Below are 24,137 nucleotides of genomic sequence, written 5' to 3'. Positions count from 1 at the left end.
AGCATTAAGCATAAAAGTGATTTAAATCATGAAATAAATGCATGTGTAAATGATTACCTCATTGCAAAGAAGGGCTCATGTTTGCCAGTTTGTTAGCAGTGGGATGTACTTGGATCTGTCCCTGAAGCCAGAACTGGCAGAACATGGCTCACGTCCAGACCTACCACAGCCCTCTGCGTCATCACATACACACACCTGAGCCTGCCTCAAACCCCCATGTGTCTCTGCAACATGAGGAAACACGTCAACTCCTCTGGTTTCCTTAACATCACTGTTTGATAAATAAGTTATTATTGGAACTAGACATCTGAAACTGGGAATCTGAAAGATTGGCTGGGGTTTCGTTTGTCCAATTTAATGTCCTAATGATGTACACATATAACATGAAACATGAGACATTTCTGCCTAATTTGATGTGTCAGCCTGATTATTTTTTCAGTAGTGTCATTGCTGTACTATGGCGCATCTGTCTTTAAAGGTCGTTCCTTTTAATGGGAGGCAACAAACGCAGTCCCTTGTTTAGAGCTCATTTTAACATCACGGCATGCGCTGTTTCTTTCACACATATGGGTTCACGTCCTTGGAACCCACTGCGTTTTGTCCCTCCTGAGTTGTCGCTCTAGAATAAACCGTCCTTGAGTGTTTAGTGATGTCTCTTTCTGCCCAGTGATCTGGCTTTGCTCCTAAATTGCAGAGTTCCCACAGTTATGGAGAACCTGAAAATATAAGGGAATTTTCAAATGGTTTTCCAAGACTGCAAGAGTCATGGGGATAATCAAAGCTTGAAATACATGGATATATACAGTCAAGGCCAAACTTATTCATACTCCTGGCAAATTCTGAGTTACTGAATTACTGAGGTTTTTTTATTTTTTTTATTAGAAATGACAGACCTCAGATTCTCAATTCTCAGATCCTCAGATCCCTCCTCAGACTCTCAATTGGATTTAAGTCAGGACTCTGAGTGGGCCACTGCAAAACATTAATGTTTTTGCCTGCTAACCATTTCTTCACCACTTTTGCTGTGTGTTTTGAGTCTTGTCGTGCTGAATTTTCCACTGGTGCCCAAGGCCAAGTTTCTCTGCAGACTGCCTGATGTTGTTGTTAAGAATTTTGATGTATTGCTCCTTTTTCATGGTGCCGTTTACTGTGATTGCGTTCCCTGGTCCACCGACTGAAAAACACCCGCAAAACATTAGGTTCTTAGGGTTGAAGGCTTCTCCTTTTTTATGCCAAATGAAGGCTACATCATTGTGGCCAAACAATTCAATTTTTGTTTCTTCTGACTATAAAACAGAAGACCAGAAGTCTTTGTCTAGATGAGCATTTGCAAAGGCCAAGCGGGCTTTTGTGTGCCTTATCTGGAGAAGCGTCCTCCTTGGTCTGCGTCCGTGGAACCCAACGGTGTGCAGTGTCCGTTGGACTGTCTGCCTTAAGATGTTGCCACCAGCAGAGCCCAGATTCATCAGGATGGCCTTGGTGGTGATCCTTGGTTTCTTTTTTTACCTCTCTTACTATCCTCCTGGCCAGCACAGGTGTCACTTTTGGCTTCCGACCACATCCTCTGAGATTTTTCACAGTGTGGAACGTCTTGTATTTTTTAATAATGCACTGTATAGCCACTGGAACTTCAAAACATTTAGATATGGTCTTATAGCCCTTTCCTGACTTGTGAGCAGCCACAATGCGCAGCCGCAGGTCCTCAGTGAGCTCCTTTGTCTTAGCCATGACTGTTCACAAATCAACAGCTCAAGTTTCTGTTTTTCACCTGTTGAGTTGATTAAAACAGCTGTTCCCAATTAATCTGGGTAATTAGGATGCTTTAGTACAGCTTGGACTATTTGGAATGGTATAGATCTTTGGATTTTCCTATAGACTGACAGATTGCAAAGGGTATGAATAATTTTGGACATGCCACTTTTTGTTCAAATGTAAATAAAAGCTGAGAAATATATTGTTGCACAATGATGCCTCTTGTACATCGTCTTATTATCTTTTGGGAGAAGCCTGTGTCATTTCCGGTCAAAAAAAAAAAACTTGCAGGTTGAATAAAAGTAACTTTGTCAGAATTTGCCAGGGGTATGAATAATTTTGGGCTTGACTGTATATACAGTTTTCTTTTCTTTTTTTTTCTTTTGATTTAAAATATTGCACAGCTGTGAGCAACTGATCTGGTCACAAGTGAATGGTTTTTATTGATTTTACTTATTCTCTTACCTGTTTTCATTTATTCATGCAATCATTTTAATGGAAATGCATTGGTTAAAAAGTGTGGAAACCCTGTAAAATAACACTTAATTTGCAATTCATAGCTGTAATTCCAAGCTGAGCATTTTTGGGGAATGTTTTTGTCATTATTAAGAAAAGGAACTTCATTATTTTAAGAAAATCCCTCTGAATGAGGTCATTCGCTTTCACGTGTTCTAAAGATGACTATAAAAAGGTGGAATGTAGCTTTAAATTCCGTACAGCTGCTACTGATTGGCAGGTGTCTCTGTTAGGGTGGAGCTTGTTTATAGTCTGTATGAAGGCCACCACATGTTTGGTTTCTAGTTTCCACACAAGATGTTGATGAGCTGAAGATCTGTGCTGAACTCCCATCAGTTCCAAGGTTCTACATGTCCTTTACCCCTGTTGTGTTTAACTGTGTGGCCAATTTGTTGGTTGTATTAGTATATAGTACCCTCAACTTCATTGAACGTATTTACCATGTTTTCTGTTTGCAGAAAAGTTGTTAAAAAAAACATCTAACAATCAATATTGTTCAAAATTTGGCGGTTGTTAAGATCCCTATGAAATTGGTTTTATTTTTTCTCAAATTAATTTTTATTTCTAGACTATGTTTTAATGGTTAAATTAAAAAATATATTTGTTAAATTAATAAAACTTACACAATTTATCAGCAATTTATTAAAAGTGTAACAAAATTACACTTCTAAGGCCCTATGAAATTTTATATTTTTTCTCAAATATGGTTTTATTTTAATTTTTTTTTTTTTTTTTTTTTTTTTTTTACAAAATTCTGTTTCCTATTAATTTTCTAAACTCAATTTTAAAGCTTTCATTAAATTTGAATAATCTCTAATTAATTGATTTTAATAAAAAATATTATTTAATTATTTATTTTCAAAAATACTGTTGTGTGTTTCATTTTTTTCCATTAAAAATTTTTGGTAAATAGTTTTTCTGGTAAATATCCCTTAAAAATAAGTTCTATCATTACATTAAGTAATATATTTTTGTCACAGTTTCTTTAAGTCAAACCCAACTTTTATTTTGATGGGTTGCTGTGAAGACTTTCCATTTGTGTATGATATGACAGTAGTTTTTTCTCAAAAGAAACATTAAAATGGTCATGAAGTGTCTCTCAGAGCAGTTATATTTGTGTTCATATACTCATATTTTGAGGTGGCTGAGGCTGAAATCACTGTGAACATCACGTGTATTCCATTGTAATCCTTCAATTCCATCGTGCTTTATTGTAATATATTTTAAATTGTAATTTATTACTGTCCAACATGTTAATTACTAATGTTTTTTTTTTAAGTTAATTACTTAAAAAAAAAAAAAACTTTTAAACAGTAGTTCAACAGTAGGTCAGTCCTTCTAGTAGAAAAAAAATATGTGGGTTTTAAAAACTAGGAAGCCTCATTTTCATTCACATCACATTAAATATTCTGTCTGCACTGACTGAGGTCCATGAAGCAGAGATGATTCACTCTTATTCAGCCTTCAGTTAAAAGTGATCATTTCATGAAGGCCAAACCTTGGCGTCTGAAAACATAAATGGTTTAACTTGCTGTGTGGATGTTTACATTAAAATGTCGAGGGCAGAAAGTATTAAAAACATCACAGCCAATCTCATAATTTCCGTGTCGCCACATCAAAGTTTCCCTTTTAGAAGAGGATTGTAAAATGTTTCATAGTGCACAATTTCGACAGTTTGTGTGAAAATGAGCAAAGGCAATGACAATTGATGCTGAGCAGCCGCTGTCTGGCAGTGGAGTTGATGGCGCGATTATTAGTCTTGTGAGCAATAAACACATCACAAGTGCAGAATGAATCATGGGACTTCACAGATGGCCTGTTCATTATTCAGCCACATTTCTGCCTCCGCCAGCCTCAGCCACATGGAGCGCAAACGTATGGATCGAGTGCATCAGACTGAATCACAACTACATTCAGTTAGCGGATAGATAATTCAGCTGCATGAGATGCTAATCGAATGATGATTCATTTCACAAAGAGCTTCTGCTGCCATTGTGTTTGTTACTGAGTGAGAGTGCAGAGAGGGATATGGATGATCGTTCAGCATTGTGTTTAGTATTTATAACTAGCTTTCGCTAGTTTGCTGTTTTCATTTAGGATAATTGCCTTGGATTATCATTTAGTTTTTTGTTTGATCAAAACAATATTGAAAGGAAGAAACTGGATGTTGTAGTTGGATGACAGGGCATTGCTTGTAAGTGGTTGTTTACCAGTCTAATTTAAATCAATTCTGTGTCTGCAATTTTACTATTATACCTGTTTATTATATCTCCGTTGGAAATACTAAGACTAGTCACTTAAAAAAAAAAGGTAAAAGACCACCTTAACTTCAACAAGCTGTGAGGATACACGAGTATATATTGTAATGCCACCCTAATGTCTTATTGGTGCTCATACTAATGGTTAGGGATTTGAACACACACCTTAAGGAGTTACTCTATCGTTCAATATTTCTGTGATGCCACAGAAATGTCATTTTGGATTCCTAAAAGAACATTTACGCAGCCTCAGAAGATATTTTGAAGATGATTAAGAATGATGGTAGGCTTAAACCAAATGCTCTAACTATCGATTTTCCCCACAAGGAGTCTAACCCCCCCCCCCCCCCCAGATATCAAGTGAAATTCATGCTGAGAAACTCTTTCAATGGTTCCGGCATCATGACAAACGTTGGCATTTTAACATCATGCCAAGATGGCATCTATCATTTCTTGTCTCTGCCATTTGTAAGCTCTTTCAGTAGTTGTGGTCTACTAAAAGCCTCAAAGGCATCAGTGCTAAAGTGGAGAGAACAAAGACTCAGTATTTTATTTACCGTGTTGTGTATTCCCAAATGTGTTACGGTAAAAATAGCAACATGTAGCGCCAAAACTAGTGAAAATTCATGTATTTTGATATTACACCAAAAACTAACAATGGAGATTTACTATTAATAGTTATTAGGGGCCAAGCACTGAAAGTGCAATGGCATCTATTGTATTCGTTGACGTTCTTCTTATTTTTCTGCTCTGGAAGTTGTGAAATTTGACACATAAAGGACAGTCTCAACAACCGCTGTAAGTTTAGAGTCTCTAACTCAGACTTGAGCCGCCACTTGTTCAAAGTTTTAATCATGTTTATGCTAATAACTTTTGAACCATAGATGGTTTGTCTGATTTTTACCAAAATTGTCTGAGATCATCTTCAGACCATGCTGGCAATAAGTTATGGAAATAAAGTTGGTTAGTTAAACCGTTCTCGAATAAAGACACGCAAAAAAGGATTTGTCCCTGTATCTCCACAACGGCTTGGCATGTTGAGACTAAACTTGATGTGTGTTACAACAACCATAACCTGAGGCTACCTGCTAACTTTTGGCGCAGCACCACCTAGTGGTCAGGAGATATGAAAAATTGCTATTTTTGCTTGTAACTTCTGAACCGTTTGGCCAAAAATAAAATTAAAACTGGTAAAAAAAAAAACAAAAACAAAAAAAAACACTCTTTTCCACATAGTTCATAATTCATAATATTGCTTCCTCCAGTGTAAAAGTCCACCTCCTGTTGTCTCACACATCAAAATCTAGACAGATTATTTGTTTAGAGCCGTTTTGGCTTGTAAATGGTGCTTGATCTGTGCAGATTTCTTAAGAATCCCTCTTAACTTAATGTGAAAGTACTTAAATGGCATTTTCAAACTTTCAGAAGTTACTTGCAAAAGTGATAATCTTTAGACTACACTGATAAAAGAAAATATGGATTTTGCATCAATATGCTTTGTTTAACGCATTGATGAACTGCATCTGAGACTATCTCTGCGAAGCTTTGACATTGACACCAAACTTTGTATGTGCCATTGTCACCTAACACTGACCATACAACCTCAATTTGGTAACAGCACCACCTATTGGTCAAAAGTGATAAACATTAATTAACCATTAAAAATTACATTTTCAAAAATGCTAATAACTTTCCATTACATTAGCCTATTGTAATCAAAATCTCCAAATATTCCTTGAGTCATACCAAGAACATGGATACCAATTTTGCCATAGTTGGCCGAAGTTCCTGTCCACCATTTTTATTTATGTTGAAAACCTACTTTTTCAAACTCCTCCAAAATCGAGATCATCTTTAGACAGCCAAAAAGATATGGATTTCGTGTTAAAATCCAACAGGCTGTATATCTGCAAAACTTGATATTGACACCCAACTTTGTGTATGGCATTGCCACCTTACACAGAATGCGCCACTTCGATTTGATAACAGCGCCACCTATTGGTCAAAAGTGATTGCCCATTAAATCACATTACTACAGGATTTATTTGTGATTGATTAAACCATCTTGAAATGGCTTTAAAGTCCCCCTGAAATCAAAATTAAAGTTTTTTGGCTTTTAGTATGAATGTATTATCCTTAAGATTATCTATAAGCTAGTGTGCTTCAAAACAACGACAAAATTCGCGTTTACAAGATATGGGCATTCAAAACTTACAGTCTCGTCACTTCCGCCAATATGAATCAACAATTTTGATGATATCACCGTGCACTTCAGTTTCTCATCAAACGTTCTGTCCAATCAAATGCTCTCTAGAGTCCGCATTGTCCCGCCCCCTAAACAGAGACGCAATACACGGAGCAGATCATATGCGCTCATTATGTGCAATCGGCATGTATTAAACTACACAGCCTCAGCATGATTATGAGTTTCATATTGAATCTATGGGGTAATTTATTAGTCTGTGGCTGTATAAGCTACAAATGCGGCTTTACCGAGCTGAACGGCTCTGGCCCGAAGAGATATAAATGAAACGCTATTGGCTATTCAAAATAAGTGGGCGGGGGGCTGGGCGATATGTTTTTGTTTCAGTTAAAAGCACGTCACCACATAGAATAACGCTGCGTGTTTCAAGGCACTTCAGTGGACCTTTAATTACTCATTGTTGCAGTTGGTCTGATGCTCAATGCCATGCTTAGCTCCTCATTTTGCCTTTGTTGTACTTGGCCCCTTAATTGCAATATTTACTAGTAATACATTCTTTTTTTTGGTTCGCCTGTGCTTTTGACATCTTTATGAAGATTATGAAGAGTATTTTTCACACCCGATACAGGGGTAATGGAAAATACATTTCTCCTGCACAGTTCTCTTCACTGGAGCTTTCACTCCTTAGAGTTATTGATTAAATCCTCCAGCTTGGTCTTGATGGGCCAGTTCTTCAACCTGACTTTTTCTGCCTCTCCCTCAGGTAGATGTGTAGGCTCAGTCTGCACTCATCCACACAAAAAGAAAAAGGTTGTGGTGCTGAGCCCTGACTGAGTTCACTCAACGTCCCATGTGTGCAAGTGATTCAGTTGAGCCAGTTTGTTTCTGAAGTTTCAACTTCTAATTTTTTGATACTGGGTTTTAGCAACATGATAAGACATTTTTCTCTTTTTTTGCTCTCAATATAGAAGTTTTATTGTGTTGTGGATCTACTGCAGGTAAGTGGTTATTGATTGTCTGGGTGTGAGTCTGGGTTTCAGTCCTTGTGCTGTCGATTTGACAGCATTGCCAATTTCTTTTGAGAGGAAATGAAATAGCCTGCCGTGGTTTTAAAGTTTCTTTAAATGGTTAAAGCCCTTCATTTGTTTCTTTTTGTTCTTCATGTGCTGCAGCTTTAATAAAAGCTAATAGCATTTCATCATTTCTTTTCCATCAGTCTTTGCAGAGCAGATGGCCGGTCATCTGTGGCAACAGTCTTGCTGCGCACGATTACAGATTTCACATCACGGATGCTCCGCTGCGCTCCCTTTCCTCTCATATCTCTCTTCAAAAATTACTAGTCTGTCCTGAGGGGAACGCTTCTATCAGCTTCGTGTCAATCACAGTCCGTCCATCATTCTGTAGTTCCTCTAGATATAATACATCCAAGCAGTCAAAGCAGAGGGGAGAGGAATAAGATGTTGCACTTACAGTGAGGGCATGCGGGAGATCAACCAGGTCACAGGTGTGAAGAAGGAAGTGCTAAAATGGCTGTTTTGAGCGTGTAATCCCTCTAGTTTGCTTTGCTGGTAGGATCAGCGCAAAGGGTCACTATGGGATTTCTGGCCTTTTGGGCTGAAGAGATTTACCTTACATCTCCCTTGACAGAATCTCTAACTGTGCGTTCACACCGCCGCCGGCGAGAGCGTCAAAATTCGCTCTGGCCGCCCTGCAAGCAACGCTGTAGAAAGATTCATTGACGCTCTGACGATCGAACGCTTGGTCTTGTATTTAAAGCGGCCGCAAAGCAAACAAGCATTTCGATCTTGTGCAGACTGACAACAAGTAGGGTGTAAGTTAGTTAACCTCATTAAATATTTTAAACATGAAAATAAGACATTGAATTTAATTGTAGTTACATGTTTGCTAACGAAATAAACCAATTAAAAGCCATTTGTATGGTGTGGGTTTTGTGTTCATGGTTAAGTGCAAACTTAAAAACAGGGACACGTCGTAGATTATGGGGAAACCCGCCACAGCAATAATTAACTTCGCCTCCATTTCTACTAATGTGGCCGGAACCAAGTTTACACGACTGCGTTCTTTGGAAACCTCTCAGCGGTGAACTTCTACATTCCGATTGGTTGCCGCCGAGCCGCGTCATAGCTCATTACCATAAAGCTGACCTGACTTCAACTCTCCCCGACGCCCACACCGCCCAAAACGCGCCGCGCCGCTTCTCGCTGCCGGCTCACATTGAAAATTAATGACTTCCGGCCACTTTGACGCTCTCGCCGGCGGCGGTGTGAACGCACAGTAATGCTCCACCATAGTTTCTCTGCTTAAGACAACGGGATGATGCTAATGAGCGAATCTGAGAATGATTCACCAAAGTGCGGATTTGTGCTCCTGCTTGGTCTGCTGCACAGTAATGCTGCCGGTGTTATTAGAGCAGTTCAATTAACAGGGATTTCCCCGTTCATACATGAGAAGCAGGTATTAGCCAAGTTGGGGAACCGTAGTTGGATTTCTTCTGGAACTGGAAGCTGAAATGATGGCTGTATTACCAATTTCTGAGATATGTTGGAAAGGCAACATAAAAATCACCCTTGTTTTGTGGGAGCCTGTGATTTCGCCGAGGCAGGAAAAAGTGGACAGAATGCAAAATCCAGTCATAAAAATGGAATTTACTGTATAATGTAAATTGTCACAGAATTTGCCAAATTTTGGACAGATACATCAAAAGTAGGTCAGTACACAAATCAAAATGCGATATGGACTAGTGTCTGTGAATATTAATCTGCAAAAATACCATTTAGATATGAATGTTGCATGTTCTGCGTGTCTCTGTGTGAATGAATTCTGCAAAAGCATAGGATTACTAAAGTGCACATGACGCAGTGTTTTCTGTCTCTGCTGCCTCAATATATGAGTAGATAAACACATTAACATAATGTCTAGAACTGGTCTGAGTATTTTACCATTTCTATTGATTAAAAGTATCATCATATCATATACAGACAGAAAGTTAAAGGTCTTCACAGCAACCTGTCAAAATTTATTTTACGATTAAAACAGAGTTTAGGAAAAACAAAAACAGGATTCAGGAAAAAAAATAACTTTAATTTGAGGAAAAAAAATACAACTGATTTCATAGGGCCTTAGTTTAGTAATTTATGCACTACTGTTTGAAATTTAGAGTAAGGATTTTTTTTCTTTTTTTTTTTTGGGATGAAATCGATACTTATTTTCAGCTTGGATGCATTAAATTAATCAAATGTAGTTAAGACTTGCATTACTAAACACAGTAAAAACTTTTGTATCACTGTTAAATATTACACTGCATAACTGTTTTTAAAATAAGAAGTGTTTTTTGTAACAGAAAACTACAGTAATGGCTGTGGAAAAATTTAGCCTTGCATCATAGAAAAATATTACTGTTGGTAATAATGAAAAATCTTACCAACTTTAGGCTTTTAAAAGATATATGCAGGATATCCATAACAAAAATACATGGTGAGAGCTGTCATCGTCTAAAAATGACACAAAATGCAACATGACAGTACTAATAAATAATCTTTTCTAAAATCATGTCATTATTCACCAGAAATCATCCCATCCTCTCCCCCCCCCCCCCCTCATTTCCTCTAATGATACCTTTGACTCTAAGAGAGAAAAGGTTTCTGATTAGTAATCAAGCACAGACTGTATATGATTTCACCTACCCTGAAATATACTGTATATAGGGTGTTAATATGAGAGACTGGTGCTGTAGGGCTAAAACACACTTCGTGTCAAACTGTCCTGTGATCAGAACACCTTACCGTCACACCTGGCACATGTGGCTCGCTGCCTGCAGGCACCTGTTAGAAGAGTCAGAACCGATCTCATCAGAGCTCAATACTCAGCCATACCTCAAGTACTCAATACGTCATCTGCCTGGACTCTACGGTTTTTGATATCCTTCTATTAAAAGTGTTTTGGACCTCCTTAAGTTGTAGCGTCATTTGGTGCCAGACTGCAGCCTGCCGGGGTTTCATTTGTAAGTTGATCACAAGCATGCCTTTCCTTCAAATAATCCTGAGCTCCTTGATGAATATATGTGGGCCTGAAATCAATAGGCTTATGGAGTGTTGTAAGGTATAAGGAAGGAAGTGTGGCAGCTTCTGTATCCATGCAGCATGATGAGATGTTACACCTACAGGGAAGGGCAGCACAGGGCTCAGGAGCTCAGCTTGAGCCGCAGGTGTGAAGTGGGAAGAGTTAAATGGCTGTTTGGGGCATTCCTGTTTCCTGTGAGGGGAGGAATGAGCATCTGTAGGTAGGATCGCACCAAGGCCAAGCAGGAGGAAAGGTTCGATAAGGGATTTCAAACTTTTGACCTGAAGAGTATTGCCTATGCATGCCTCCAGCCACAACACTTTTTAACATTTCTAACATTGATGCTTATGGCAATATTCCTTAAAGGCATAGTTCACCCCAAAACTGAAAATCATTGTCAAGTTGTTCCAAGCCTGAAAGAATTATTTCTTCTGCTAAACACAAAAGATATTTTGTAGAATGTTTCTAGTACCCATTGACTTCCATGTAATTTTTTTGTTTCACAAAAAAATTTTGTTTTTTTGTTTTACTATATTTGTGGTCAGTAGGTCTCTAATGCTCACTAAGATACAGTAATGTTGTAAAATATGATTAGTATTTAAAATACCTGTTTCTATTTTAATATATTTTAAATGTAATTTATTTCTATGATGACAAAGCTGAATTTCTTTTTGCTCAAGTCTTTGTGTCAAATGATCCTCCAGAAATCATTCTAATTGGCTGATTCGGTGCTCCAGAAACATTTTATTATCATTGTTGGGTTCATAAAGTGCTTGATGTACTCGAATTTGACTTTTTGAAATTTAAGGCCTGGAAAACCATCGCTTTTAATTATTTTAAAAAGCAATTATAGTTATGGATGAAACTGACCTTTTTGAAACTCTGAATCAGTTAAACCATTGCGGCACAAAATGATTCACTGTTTTAAAACGATCCAATCGGATCTCTTATTGCGAATCATTTGAGTGGGTTTGTGAATTTTTTGCTTCAGATCAGAACTTTGGATTGTGAATCATTTGATTTAGATTGGGATTTCGGAGCCGGTTTGTGATTCTTTTGCTTCAGAACAGAACTTTGGGCCGCAGATTGCGAATCATTTTATTTAGTTTGGGTTTACAGAGCGGGTTCGCAAATCTTTTTCTTCAGATCGGAACTTTGGATTGCAAATAATTTGATTTAGATCCAGATTGCGGAGTTGGTTCATGAATCTTTTGCTTCAGATTGACTTCGGATCGCAAATCATTTGATTTAAATTATGATTTTGGAGCGGGTTCATGAATTGTTTGTTTTATTGTTTTTTGCTTCAGATCAGAGCTTTGCAGTGTGGAGTGCAGATAATTTGATTTAGTTTGGGATTGCGGTGCGGGTTTGTGATTCTTTTGCTTCAGATCGGAAGTCTGGAGCACGGAATCGCAAATCATTTGATTTAGTTTAGGTTTGTGAATCTTTTGCTTCAGATCGGAACATTTGATTTAGATCGGAATTTCAGAGTGGGTGTCATTTTATTAGTATATTTTTATTTATAATTTGTTTGGTAAGTGAGATCTCATGATTGAAGTCCTTGAAAAATCAAAAAAGTAGTCCTTAAAGTTCTTGAAAGTCCTGAAATTTGATTTTACAGTATCTGTACGAACCCTGTTTGCATATATATTTTTTAACTTTAAATCAAGTAAAAAAATATATATATATATTTGAAAATTCTTTCCTATACTTTTACATTTATCAATACCTATAAATTTGTATCATGTACTGGCAACACTTGAGTGCAAATTAGTACCAAAGCACCAAAATGAGACAAAAAGCATCATAAAAGTAGTCTGTATGACTCATGCACTGTTTTTCCAAGTCTTCTGAAGCCAATGGCTTTGTGTGATCTTTTCATTAAGTATTTTTTTTTCCTATTTCACAAAAAACCTCTTAATGATTAATCCATATCTCAAGTGCTTAGCGCTTCATGTGCCTGGACTGATATCCAGTGCACTTGAGAAAAGAGACTTGAGAGTTCACCAGAACTATTTTTAGATCATCGCGTCTAATGCATTCAGGTTGAATTTGTTAAATTGATCTTGAGCCTGTCTGTCGTGCTGTCTGTCTCAGAATCACAGGCTCCTTGGTGAAGATATGAGGTTATGAGATCAATAGGCATTAGTGGAGAAGTGCTGGGAATGGACGATCAGCCCCACACCTTTCCTTTTGTGTTTATTTTAAAGTGCAGTTCCCTGATGATCCGTCTGTATTTGTGATTTTTTTTTTCTCATGTGCTTTTCTTTCTCTCCACAGAAAGAGCTGTGCAACATGATCCTGGACTGCTGTGCCCAGCAAAGAACATACGAGAAGTTCTTTGGTCTCCTAGCTGGGGTGAGCCTGTCTTCTGTCTTTTGTTAATTATATGATCACAAGGTTTTAAAATACTTATTTACATTTGTATTTCAATGTTTTAGTTGATTTATTTTGATTTAAGTTTTTTTTAGGTTATTCGTTTTTAAATTGATTTTGCAATTTTATCATGTTATCTTTTTTTACTTTTGTTTAAATGTTCTTTTTTTAATTAATGCATTATAAAATTATGTGATTTAAGTTTAATATTTATTTATTAATAGATTCCAACATGATGTAGGGTGAAATTGTTTTCTCTCTAGATTTATGAATATTTAAAATGTCATCTGTAATATTGGTATGAGATTGCAACAGTTGTTTTTGTTTCTTCATCTGATATTTTTATCTTTATGTAGAGGTTTTGCCTGCTGAAGAAAGAGTACATGGAGAGTTTTGAAGCCATCTTCCAGGAACAGTATGAAACCATCCACCGGCTTGAGACCAACAAACTGCGCAACGTTGCTCGAATGTTTGCTCATCTCCTTTACACAGACTCCGTTCCATGGAGTGTGAGTTACTTCTTTTACTTCTTTCTTCACGTTCACCACATCAGCATTTAGACGTGGCTAATAAACTAATGCATCCCGCAAGATGTAATTACATTTAGACAAGAACACATCAATATGGCCAGACACATTATTGGTTTCTTGATGCAATAAAACAGTGGTTTTTTTTTTTTCTCAGGTCCTTGAATGCGTTAAAATGAGTGAAGACACAACGACATCCTCCAGTCGAATCTTTGTGAAGATTTTGTTCCAGGAACTTTGTGCTTATATGGGTTTGCCAAAACTGAACGAGAGACTGAAGGACATGTAAGTGCTTTTCTTTGTGTACTCTGCTGTTTCATTGAATTAAGGTAATCAATAAATAATAGTCATATAATGGACCATATCATTTATATTTATTCCTTAGGACTCTTCAATCTTTCTTTGAGGGTCTTTTCCCACGTGACAACCCGAGGAACACAAGATTTGCCATTAATTTCTTCACATCAATTGGCCTTGGAGGTCTTACGTACGTATCTGTGAAATCTACGTACCTCTTTTTGAGACTTCTCCAAATATTGTGAACTAATGCTCACAGAACTGTTTGTTTTTTTTCAGCGATGAGTTGAGAGAACATCTGAAGAATGCTCCTAAGATGATCATGACCCAGAATCAGGAGGTGGAGTCATCTGATTCTTCCTCCTCCTCTTCTTCTTCAGACTCCTCCTCATCTTCAGATTCCACATCTGACAGTGATAGCAGTGACAGCGACTCTGATTCATCCAGCAACTCGGACTCCTCCTCCAGCAGTGACAGCTCCTCAGGTATCAAAACCATCTGAATTATCAGTTTAGTTTAAAAAGAGTTTGATTTTCGGCACCTATGATTGGCTAACCTACTACTTTTTGATTAAAATAAGTGTGAAATTACGTGGAATCAGATCCATAATAGAATAAAATAGTTAAATGTTTCTTATTATTAATAGGTTAATATATCTAAAAATGAAAATTCTATCATTACTTCATCTTCTGAACACAAAATAAGATATTTTTGACACAACTGACACGTTCAAGGCCCAGAAACTTAGTAAAGACATCAATAAAATAGTCCATGTGACATCAGTGGTTCAATCGTAATGTTATGAAGCTGAAAAAAAATGTTTGGTCTCTGCCTTCATTCTCAAGCGTACAATAATGCATGCATAATTGTTACTTTTTTTTTTTTTTCTTTACCACTTTTCTGAGTTCTTCTGTACTTGAATTTGACTTTTTGAAATATTAGGCCTGGAAAACCCTTAAAAATAGCAATATTCTTGAAGAGGTACTTGAAAAGTGCTTGAATAGTTGAAACACAATGTATCTATCGATTCATGCATAATTCACGCATTACCCAGAAAACTTTTTTTTTTCCCCCTATTCAGTTAATGTTATAAAACTATCAATCTAAACCAGTAGTAGTAGGTAGTAGTAGTAGTAGTACTGACGGTGTCGTGTAAACATGGCTGAAGATGCAAGAGGGGGAACAGATGAACCAAATCAACTGAGTGAGTCATTTAAGCCAGAAGCACTCTGATTGATTCAAACTTCTGACTTTTTATTTCAAGCGATTCACTAGCAAAAAAAAACAAATTCATCAAATTAAAAGAGCCATTCATTTTCAAATTGAATGATTTTAAAAACCATTGCGTTGCAACATGATTCACTGTTTCAAAGTGCTGCAGTCGGATTGCGTATCGCAAATTATATGATTCAGATTGGGCTTCAGATCTTGTATTGCAAATAATTTGATTTAAATCAGGACTTCGAAAGGTTTGCAAATCATTTGATCTAGATTGGAACTTCGCATATCGCAAACCATTTGATTCAGATCGGGACTTTGGAGCGTGGATCACAAATCATTTTAGTTAGATCGGAACTTCGGAGCGGATCTTTTGCTTTGGAACCTAGGTGTGCAACTCTTGAGTCATTTTAATCTTTTTCCCTTTTTTTAGCTATAGAAAACATCAAACCATAAGTGAGAAATGCTGATTGAAGTCCTTGAAAATCAAAAAAGTAGTGCTTTAAAAAATCCTTGTGTTTTACAGTATCTGTACGAACCCTGATCTAAGGTCAGAAAGCTCTCGGATTTCATCCAAAATATCTTAAAGGGGTCATGTACTGTTGCTAAAAGGAGCATTAATTATTTTCCACATACTGTACATTATTTTAGCTCTCTGCCCCACCTTTCTAGATGCTTCGATTTTTACAAAACTCATTTTTACAAAACTCATTCTCTGATTGGCCAGCTATCCAGTGCATTGTGATTGGCCGAATGCCTTAAGTGTGTGACGGAAATGTTACGCCCCTTACCATGCTGTTTTCTCGGCGTGATGAGACAGAAACAATAAAACCCATTATTAATGAGGCATTTGTTGCATCCAGTGGGGACATAACTATTTATTATAATGACTCATACTGTCTTTTTACGTGTTGCTTCACATTGCGTCACATCGCATAAACATAACACCATGTCTGCACTTGCCGTCGAAGAACGAGAAACAACAAACACTACTCTACACTGCTCAAAACTCACATTTTAATACTCAGTAGCAAGTTCTTTAAAAATGAAAACGTACTTACAGGCCATCAGTCAGAAGCCCAGACTGTCCTTGCAACATTGGAATTGCCCCACTTTATAGCCTTAACCCTTTGTGTACAGCTGGCATTGTAAGCTGCTCTTCCAGGTTCAGGAAACTATCCTCAGTGAAATGCGCATCACCTACTCGAATATTTGCATTGTACTGTCCTGGAACAGTGTTATAACTTTAATATAACTTAACCACTGATTTCTAGTTGTGTTCTCATTTGGAAGGCCAAACAAAGTACTTTTGCTTTCACAGTGAAACACACTGTGTCTCCACAACATGGCGGTGGCTGCAACTCTACTACAGCCGGTAAAAGTTATGCCTTCTTTCTTTCCATATACGTATGGGCAGTGTTAAGCTAATCTACTCACCCTGTGACATGGAGAGGTGGGGGCGTGTTTGAATGAGCTGTGTTAGGGAGATGTGGCTGAGTCTTAACTTTTATAATAAATACCTCTTTGGTTTTGAGACTTTAAAATTTGCAACTTTACAGCTCTTATCTATGCACAAACAGCTTGTAGCACTCCAAAGACAAAGGAAAACAAGAAACCACATCATATGACCCCTTTAATATGTGTTCTGGAAATGATTGAAGGTCTTACAAGTTTGGAAAGACATAAGGGAGAATAATTAGTGACAGTATTGAACTATACCTTTAAGGCTTTGTGATAATATAAATATGATATTTTGCATTTCTGTTATGTATATTGTTATAGTTGTGATTTATTGTCAGAAATACAGGAATTTTCTGAAGAGCAGAAGAGTATATGTGTTTGGAAAGAATGAGTCGTTTTTAAATGATTGGGGTGATTTTGTTAAGGAGTGTGAACAATCTAAAAAAATCCGAAAAGATTTAGAGTATGAAACATTCTTTTTGAGTTGAACTACTGGGGAAAGACTTAAAAAAAAAAAAAAGTGGATGTTCAAACTTGGGATTTAATTTTTATAAGAACCAGCACAAACCTCTTTGAGTAACCATAAAGTGATCAATAAATAAATGTAGATTTTAATAATTGTTCTACTTTTATGTGCTTTGAAGCGCATGTTCTTTTACAGGCAAGCAGCTCTAAAACCTGCATTTAAATGAAACCACAGCCTTCACTATAACACAAAGCCATATTGCGAAATGGATTTTATTTTGTTTTATCATGCAGCCCAACTCAAACATTTTTTTAATTTGGTCATGATTGTGTTGTCATCTTGACTAAATGTCCCATTTTTATGGTTTAGATTGAATGGACAGATTTGGATTGTTGACGTTACAATGTGTCTGCGTTGTAGACTAAACTGTTGTATGGAACATAGCAGGGACGATCCTGTTTTCCATCATAAGTTTAAAACCTTGTTAAGTGTGAAAGAAAATGTGGCCATTGGCCAGGTGCCTGATTATACATGCCGTTCGTGTCTGGACTTGATGTGAGATCTGTTTTGTGTTTGTGTTTGTTTTTCTTCCTTAATTATTCTGCCTGTTCTGGAGTGTTTTCCCCCCTCCCTTCCTGAGCTCTGATGACTGGTCACTCAGCAGCCTGTTCTTTAGGAGTGTCCACTTTGTAGATCCCATTACATAAATTCACTTTTTTCCCCCCAAAACTCCTAAATTTGGTTGTTTGAAAATGTTAAGAAATTTCCTTCAATTTAAAGCTATTTGGGATTCCTGAAGTCGTGGAAAACCTGGAAAAAACCAGGGCATTTTGTAACGTTTCCAGGCTTTGAAACCGTATGCATTATTTTTGGTCATTTTCCTAGTTTCGCTCACTTTTAAAATATTTCCTGTTATGAGTAAAGTCTGTATGAAAAGAAAGTCATAGATTGATAGATCAAAAAAACACAAACCCTGATTTGTTCAATAAATCGTATTTCCAGGGCAGAAATATCTTCATCCCAGCCAGAAATTGCTCATAAATAGTTTCTTTTGAATTACGGCACAATGACAAGCACCGCTATAAACACTTCCTCCACCATTCTGCATGCAAATAGACACTGGTTTCAACACTGTGTAAAAAGTGATTATAATTAGATTTGAGAACAGCCAGATTCTGACAGGAGTCTGTGAGCCACAGCCATTCAAGTGCAGAAATTTGTTCTCGAGGCTGTTAATGAAGTTACATTTTTAGAAAAGATGTGATGTCAGGCCTCTCATCTCCTCTGATACCGTTTAATGAAAGCTAATTGATGTTTATTGCTGCTTTTCAGGAAACACGTACTTTCCGTTCTCTAACAGTTCCCTCTCAAATGTGTGCATATGCAGGCGTATTTAATGCAGCTTATTATTTTCTAGGTGTAAGCAAGTTAGTGGTTTGATCCTACTGGGTGCTGTAGGTTCACCAAATCTCTCACACCACTCTTAAATCACAAAAAAATAATCTTTAAAAGAGTTTATCAGTTAAAAAAAACAACAATATTGACTTTTTTTTTTTTCGAATGACTCGCTCACTGAGAGTTGTTTTGAACTGTCACTGTGTGTTATGTACTGTCAGCATGAAATGGAAATTCACCTAATTTAAATACGTTACTGATCTTTTTGTGAATGATTTATTCATGCATCTATTTGTTTATTGGATTTTTTTTTTTAATTTGACCGGTAAATTTGAATCTCATTTTGAGTTTTTAATCAAACCCAAACTTCCAGTATAACAAATATTCCAGTATTCCAAATAACAGACTTCTCTCTGATACACCAAGCTTGTCCAGTCATTTTATAAACCAAAACCGTTTTTACAATCTGCTGCAGGCTTGCATTCAGAGCTGCCTCCAACAAATCAAAAACTGATGCATAAACTCAAGTCCCATTTTTTTTTCTTTTGCAAAAATCAATTTTACTCAGATGAACATCACAATCAGTGTTGGGTGTAACGCATTACAAGTAACGCCAGTTATATAATCACTATTACTTTTTTTAAGTAACTATTAAAGTATCTCATTACTTTTTCATATATATGAAAATGTACTTTTTACTTAGTTACTTTTTGCCCATTTATTTATTGAAAACTCTTCTGTCTCCATGTTGAGAGAAATCAGGAGTAAGATGTTCCTTTAGTTCATTGAATAAATGTGAACATGAATCTCACTCACGAAGAAAAAAACGGATTTAGTATTCCTCAAAATGAGTAAAAACAGTGATCCGATTCAACCATACTAAGCAAAAATCACTCAAGATAAACTAGCACTGCGTCTCTGTTGACTAGCAACTTTTGTTCTAGTTGTTTTTATATTCTGTTGGTAAGCTAAAATTCCTATTCGTAAAAAAGACAAGTAGACGCCTCCAATTTGACAACTGCTGTCATTTAATCTGCGGTTCTATGGTTCTAGGTAGTTACAGTAGGCTGTAACATACCTGGTTGCTTTTTAGGTTAAATCACAGCTTTAAAGCCAGAGTATAATCACAAAAGTGGAATCAGATATGGAAGAAAGTGTTTGTCACTATTTAAGATATGTTATAACTTTAAGGCTAGTGCGTGATTGCAAAAGTGGAATCCAAAATAGAAAATATGAAGGAAGAGACCTGTCGCTATTTAAGTTACATCGCAAATTTAAGGGACTGTTCATATAGAATGCGTCTTTGCATTTAAAAATGTGACGCTTGCCCTATCTCAGGGGTCTTCTGATTGGTCCATTGATTTAGAACCGACATTGATGAGCATATCTGCCTATAAACGTTGAAATTATTTTAACTTGATGCATCTTAAAAATGCATCACTCGTGTGAGAAGCTGCTACAGATGCAATATACGAGCGCAGCGGTCATACACGTCTGTCTAGTGCGATTTTACATACAATAGCCAAGCCAAACTGTGAAGTTGACTTGAGAAAGTCTAGCCTGAAAGTTTTAAGCAGCTGTGAAAGTTTATATACTGTAGATTACCCTAGTAAAAAAGTAATAGATTTAAAATGAATTTATTGTATATTAAGTATAGTTCAGATCGCTCGCAACTTACTGATATGAAAATTATAATGAAACTTTATTTGGATTACTACTTGTCCACAATGCGCATTTCTTAATATTAAGCCTAAAATATGTTTTAATGCCACTAATGATACGGATTGTATAATCTTTAAATAATATCAGTCTTTAAATGCTAAATATTTAAAGTGCACCCGAAGTATACTTGCAATAGTTTCACTTTAGCACAAATATACTTAATTAAATCTTTAGTTGGACTTCAGCATTACTTCAACAATTAAAATGCATTAAGTACAAAATTAGTTTAAATTTGGCAGACTTTAAATATACTAGTTTAGTATACTAAAAGTACAATTACAGGGTATTTTTATTAAGTACATATGTAAATTTATTTGTAGTATGCTTAGAATTAAATAAATGTATTATAAATACATTTTAGTATATTTATTTTTTACTAGGGTATATATGTGTTGATGGTATTTTGCTAGTGTGATTTAGCTTGTTGCTAACATGATTTAACATGTTACCAGCATGTTTATAGCATGTTTTAACATGATTTAGCATGTTGCTAGCCTGAATGAAAAATCCTGCTTAAAACCAGCTGATTTAGTTAAGAAAATCCAGCTAATTAAACAATCAGCTAAAAACCAGCTAAGACCATCCAAAAAGTGTCCAAAACCACTTTAAAACCAGCCAGAGAAGCCAATGTCCTTAGGCTGGTTTTATTTGTTATTTCTGAAGGGAGTTGTTAGCTTTGCTATAGCAGTAGATATCTTAAATACACCATAAGACTCATTGTGCAGAAGTTTTCCATTCCATGAAAGTCTATGGGATTTTTTGTCATTTTGATAGTCTGGTTTACAAAAATGTAAGTCGGATCAAAAGGTCTAAAGGGTCTGACTTGTAGCTTTAAAACTCTAGGAAGAGTTTGGTGTTACAATGTGGTTGGGAAGAAGAAACGACTTAAATGGTAGATCAGTTAGTTGGTCTTTGTCTGTTTATAGCATTTTAAGCATGTTGTTAGCATGATTAACATGCTGTTAGCATGTTTTAATGTGATTTAACATGTTGCTAGCCTGAATTAAAAAAAAATCCAGCTTAATACTAGCTAGTTTACAAACAGCCAAAACCAGCTGATTCCATAATAAACTGCCTAAAACCAGCAGATTTAGCATGAACAGTTAGAGACCAGCTAAAACCAGCTGATTTAACAAAAAACAGCTAAAACCAGCTGATTAAATAAAAAATGGCTTAAAACCACTTAAACCAGCTTTAAATGTAGCAAAAACAGCTAAAAAAAAACCCCAGCATAAACCCGACAGATTTTACAAGGTAAAACCAGTTGGTTTTGTTAAAAACCTGCTAAAACCACCTGCTGGTTGTCTAGTCTTAGGTGGTTTAAGCTGAAAGTAGTTGGTTTAAGCTTGCTCGATCTTTTAGCAGGTCTAGCTAAGACCAGCCAAAAAGTGTCCAAAACCTTTTTCAAAGCAGCCAGTGACCGTTGACTGGTTGAAGTCGTTATTTCTGAAGGGAGTTGTTAGCTTTGCTATAGCAGTAGATATCTTAAATACACCATAAGACTCATTGTTCAAAAGTTATCACTCTTTCCATGAAAGTCAATGGGATTTTTTGTGATTTTGATAGTCTGGTTTACGAAAACCGTAAGTTGGATCAGTTGGGAAGGTCTGAAGGTCTGACCCGAGTTTGGTGGTTGTAGCTTTAAAACTCTAAGAGGAGTTAGGTGTTAAAATGTGGCTCAGAAGAAGAAGAAACAACTTAAATGGTAGATCAGTTAGTTGGTCTTAAATAGTAGATCAGCTTAAAGGAACACTCCACTTTTTTTGGAAATAGGCTCATTCTCCAACTCCCCCCGAGTTAATAAGTTGATTTTTACCGTTTTGAAATCCATTCAGCCGTTCTCCTGTTCTGGCGATATCACTTTTAGCATAGCTTAGCATAGATCATTGAATCCTATTAGACCAATAGCATCACATTCAAAAATGACCAACGAGTTTCGATATTTGTCCTATTTAAAACTTGACTCTTCTGTAGTTATATTGTGTACTAAGACCGGTGGAAATGCAAAGCTGCGAGTTTCTAGGCTGATAAGATTAGGAACTACACTTCCATTCCGGCGTAATAGTCAAGGAAGTCCGTCAAGCTGCCGTAATAAGGCTGAAGAAGGAGCAGTAATACCATGCAGCACATGTGCAAATGCTAAACTAGCTGGGAACTCATTTCTGATAATACTCCGCCTGCTTCAGCCATATTACGGCAGCAAACTTCCTTGACTATTACGCCGGAATGGAAGTGTAGTTCCTAATCTTATCAGCCTAGAAACTTGCAGCTTTGCATTTCCACCGGTCTTAGTACACAATATAACTACAGAAGAGTCAAGTTTTAAATACAACAAATATCGAAACTCGTTGGTCATTTTTGAATGTGATGCTATTGGTCTAATAGGATTCAATGATCTATGCTAAGCTATGCTAAAAGTGATATTGCCAGAACAGGAGAACGGCTGAATGGATTTTAAAACGGTAAAAATCAACTTATTAACTCGGGAGGAGTTGGAGAATGAGCCTATTTCCAAAGAAAGTGGAGTGTTCCTTTAAGTAGTGCATTGGCATGGAAAAAGAAGTTCTGTGTGAATGGTCCTAAGGTCAGTGCGTTATTGCTAATCTGAACCAGAATTCCTTTCAATTCTTTTCCCTTTTCATACATTAATGAATGAACTTACGTTCGGTTCCTCTGAATACTTACAAATTCTTCTCTCCCTTCACAGACTCCGACTCAAGGCGTAAGAAGGCCTCCAGCAAGAAAAAGGATAAAAACAAGGAGAAGAAGAAGTCCAGCAAGGCAGCAAACCAGCGATCTCCTCTGGAGGAGCGGCCCAGCAAGAGACTCGAAAACCGGCGGCAAGACAGCAGCAATGAGGACCGCCGCGGATCCGACAAGCACCACAGAGATTCTCGCCGACGGGGACAGGAGGATGAGTCGCCTCCTGCTCGGCAACGAGGAGAACCTGAGCGCGGGAGAGGACATAAAGAGCAGCAGCAGCACCACAGGCACACTCAGGAGCACGAGGACAGACAGCCAGATTCACGCAGGCACAAGGACGAAGGCAAAAACTCCCGAACGGACAAGGACAAAGATAGACGCCGAAGCAGAGAGAAGGAGCCTCTGCGGCGGAGCCGGGACAGGTCAAAGTCACGAGAGAGGAGCCGCAAAGAGGTCGACTCCAGGGACTCGTACAGGAACGGCTTGGAGAGGGCAGACAAAGAGAACAGGCATTCTGACAGATACAAAGAGTCTAGGAGGAAAGACGAGAGGAGCAGGGATAGCTCGCCGAGGAGACACAGATAGCCGCCTGAAGGAAGACGGAATGAGATCACGATATCGTACCAATTTTGAGCCGTTCCTCGTTCACTGTGGCTTTCACCCATGTGCTTTTGCTTAGCCTCTGTGTTGTTATACAGTTAAAACATAATGATTTTTTTTTTTTGAGCAGTTGTTGAAAGGACTTGGAATGTACCGTACACACATGAAACAATTTTAGCAGTTAAACGAGGCTGTGTTCATATCGTCTGGGACATTTTGTATTTTATGTATCCTTGCCCAATAGTATTTTTGCTGTTGTTTTGGAAATAATTGGGAAAAGCAAGATTAAAGATAACATTTGCTATGAATTTAAAAGCTTTACTGTGCTTATTAAAGCCATGTTTGATTCAAAATTAGTTAGAGATGTTGTGATGATTTTGCTAGCAATATAAAATATGTGACCCTGGACCACAAAACCAGTCTTAAGTCGCTGGGGTATATTTGTAGCAATAGCCAAAAATACATAGTATGGGTCAAAATTATAGATTTTTCTTTTATGCCAAAAATCATTAGGAAATTAAGTAAAGATCATGTTACATGAAGATTTTTTGTAAAATTCCTAC

This window comes from Garra rufa, chromosome 8 (genome assembly GCF_049309525.1).
Source record: "Garra rufa chromosome 8, GarRuf1.0, whole genome shotgun sequence".
In the NCBI taxonomy this organism is placed as follows: Eukaryota; Metazoa; Chordata; class Actinopteri; order Cypriniformes; family Cyprinidae; genus Garra; species Garra rufa.
The sequence above is the reverse complement of the archived record's forward strand: the minus strand, read 5'-3'. Positions refer to the sequence as shown.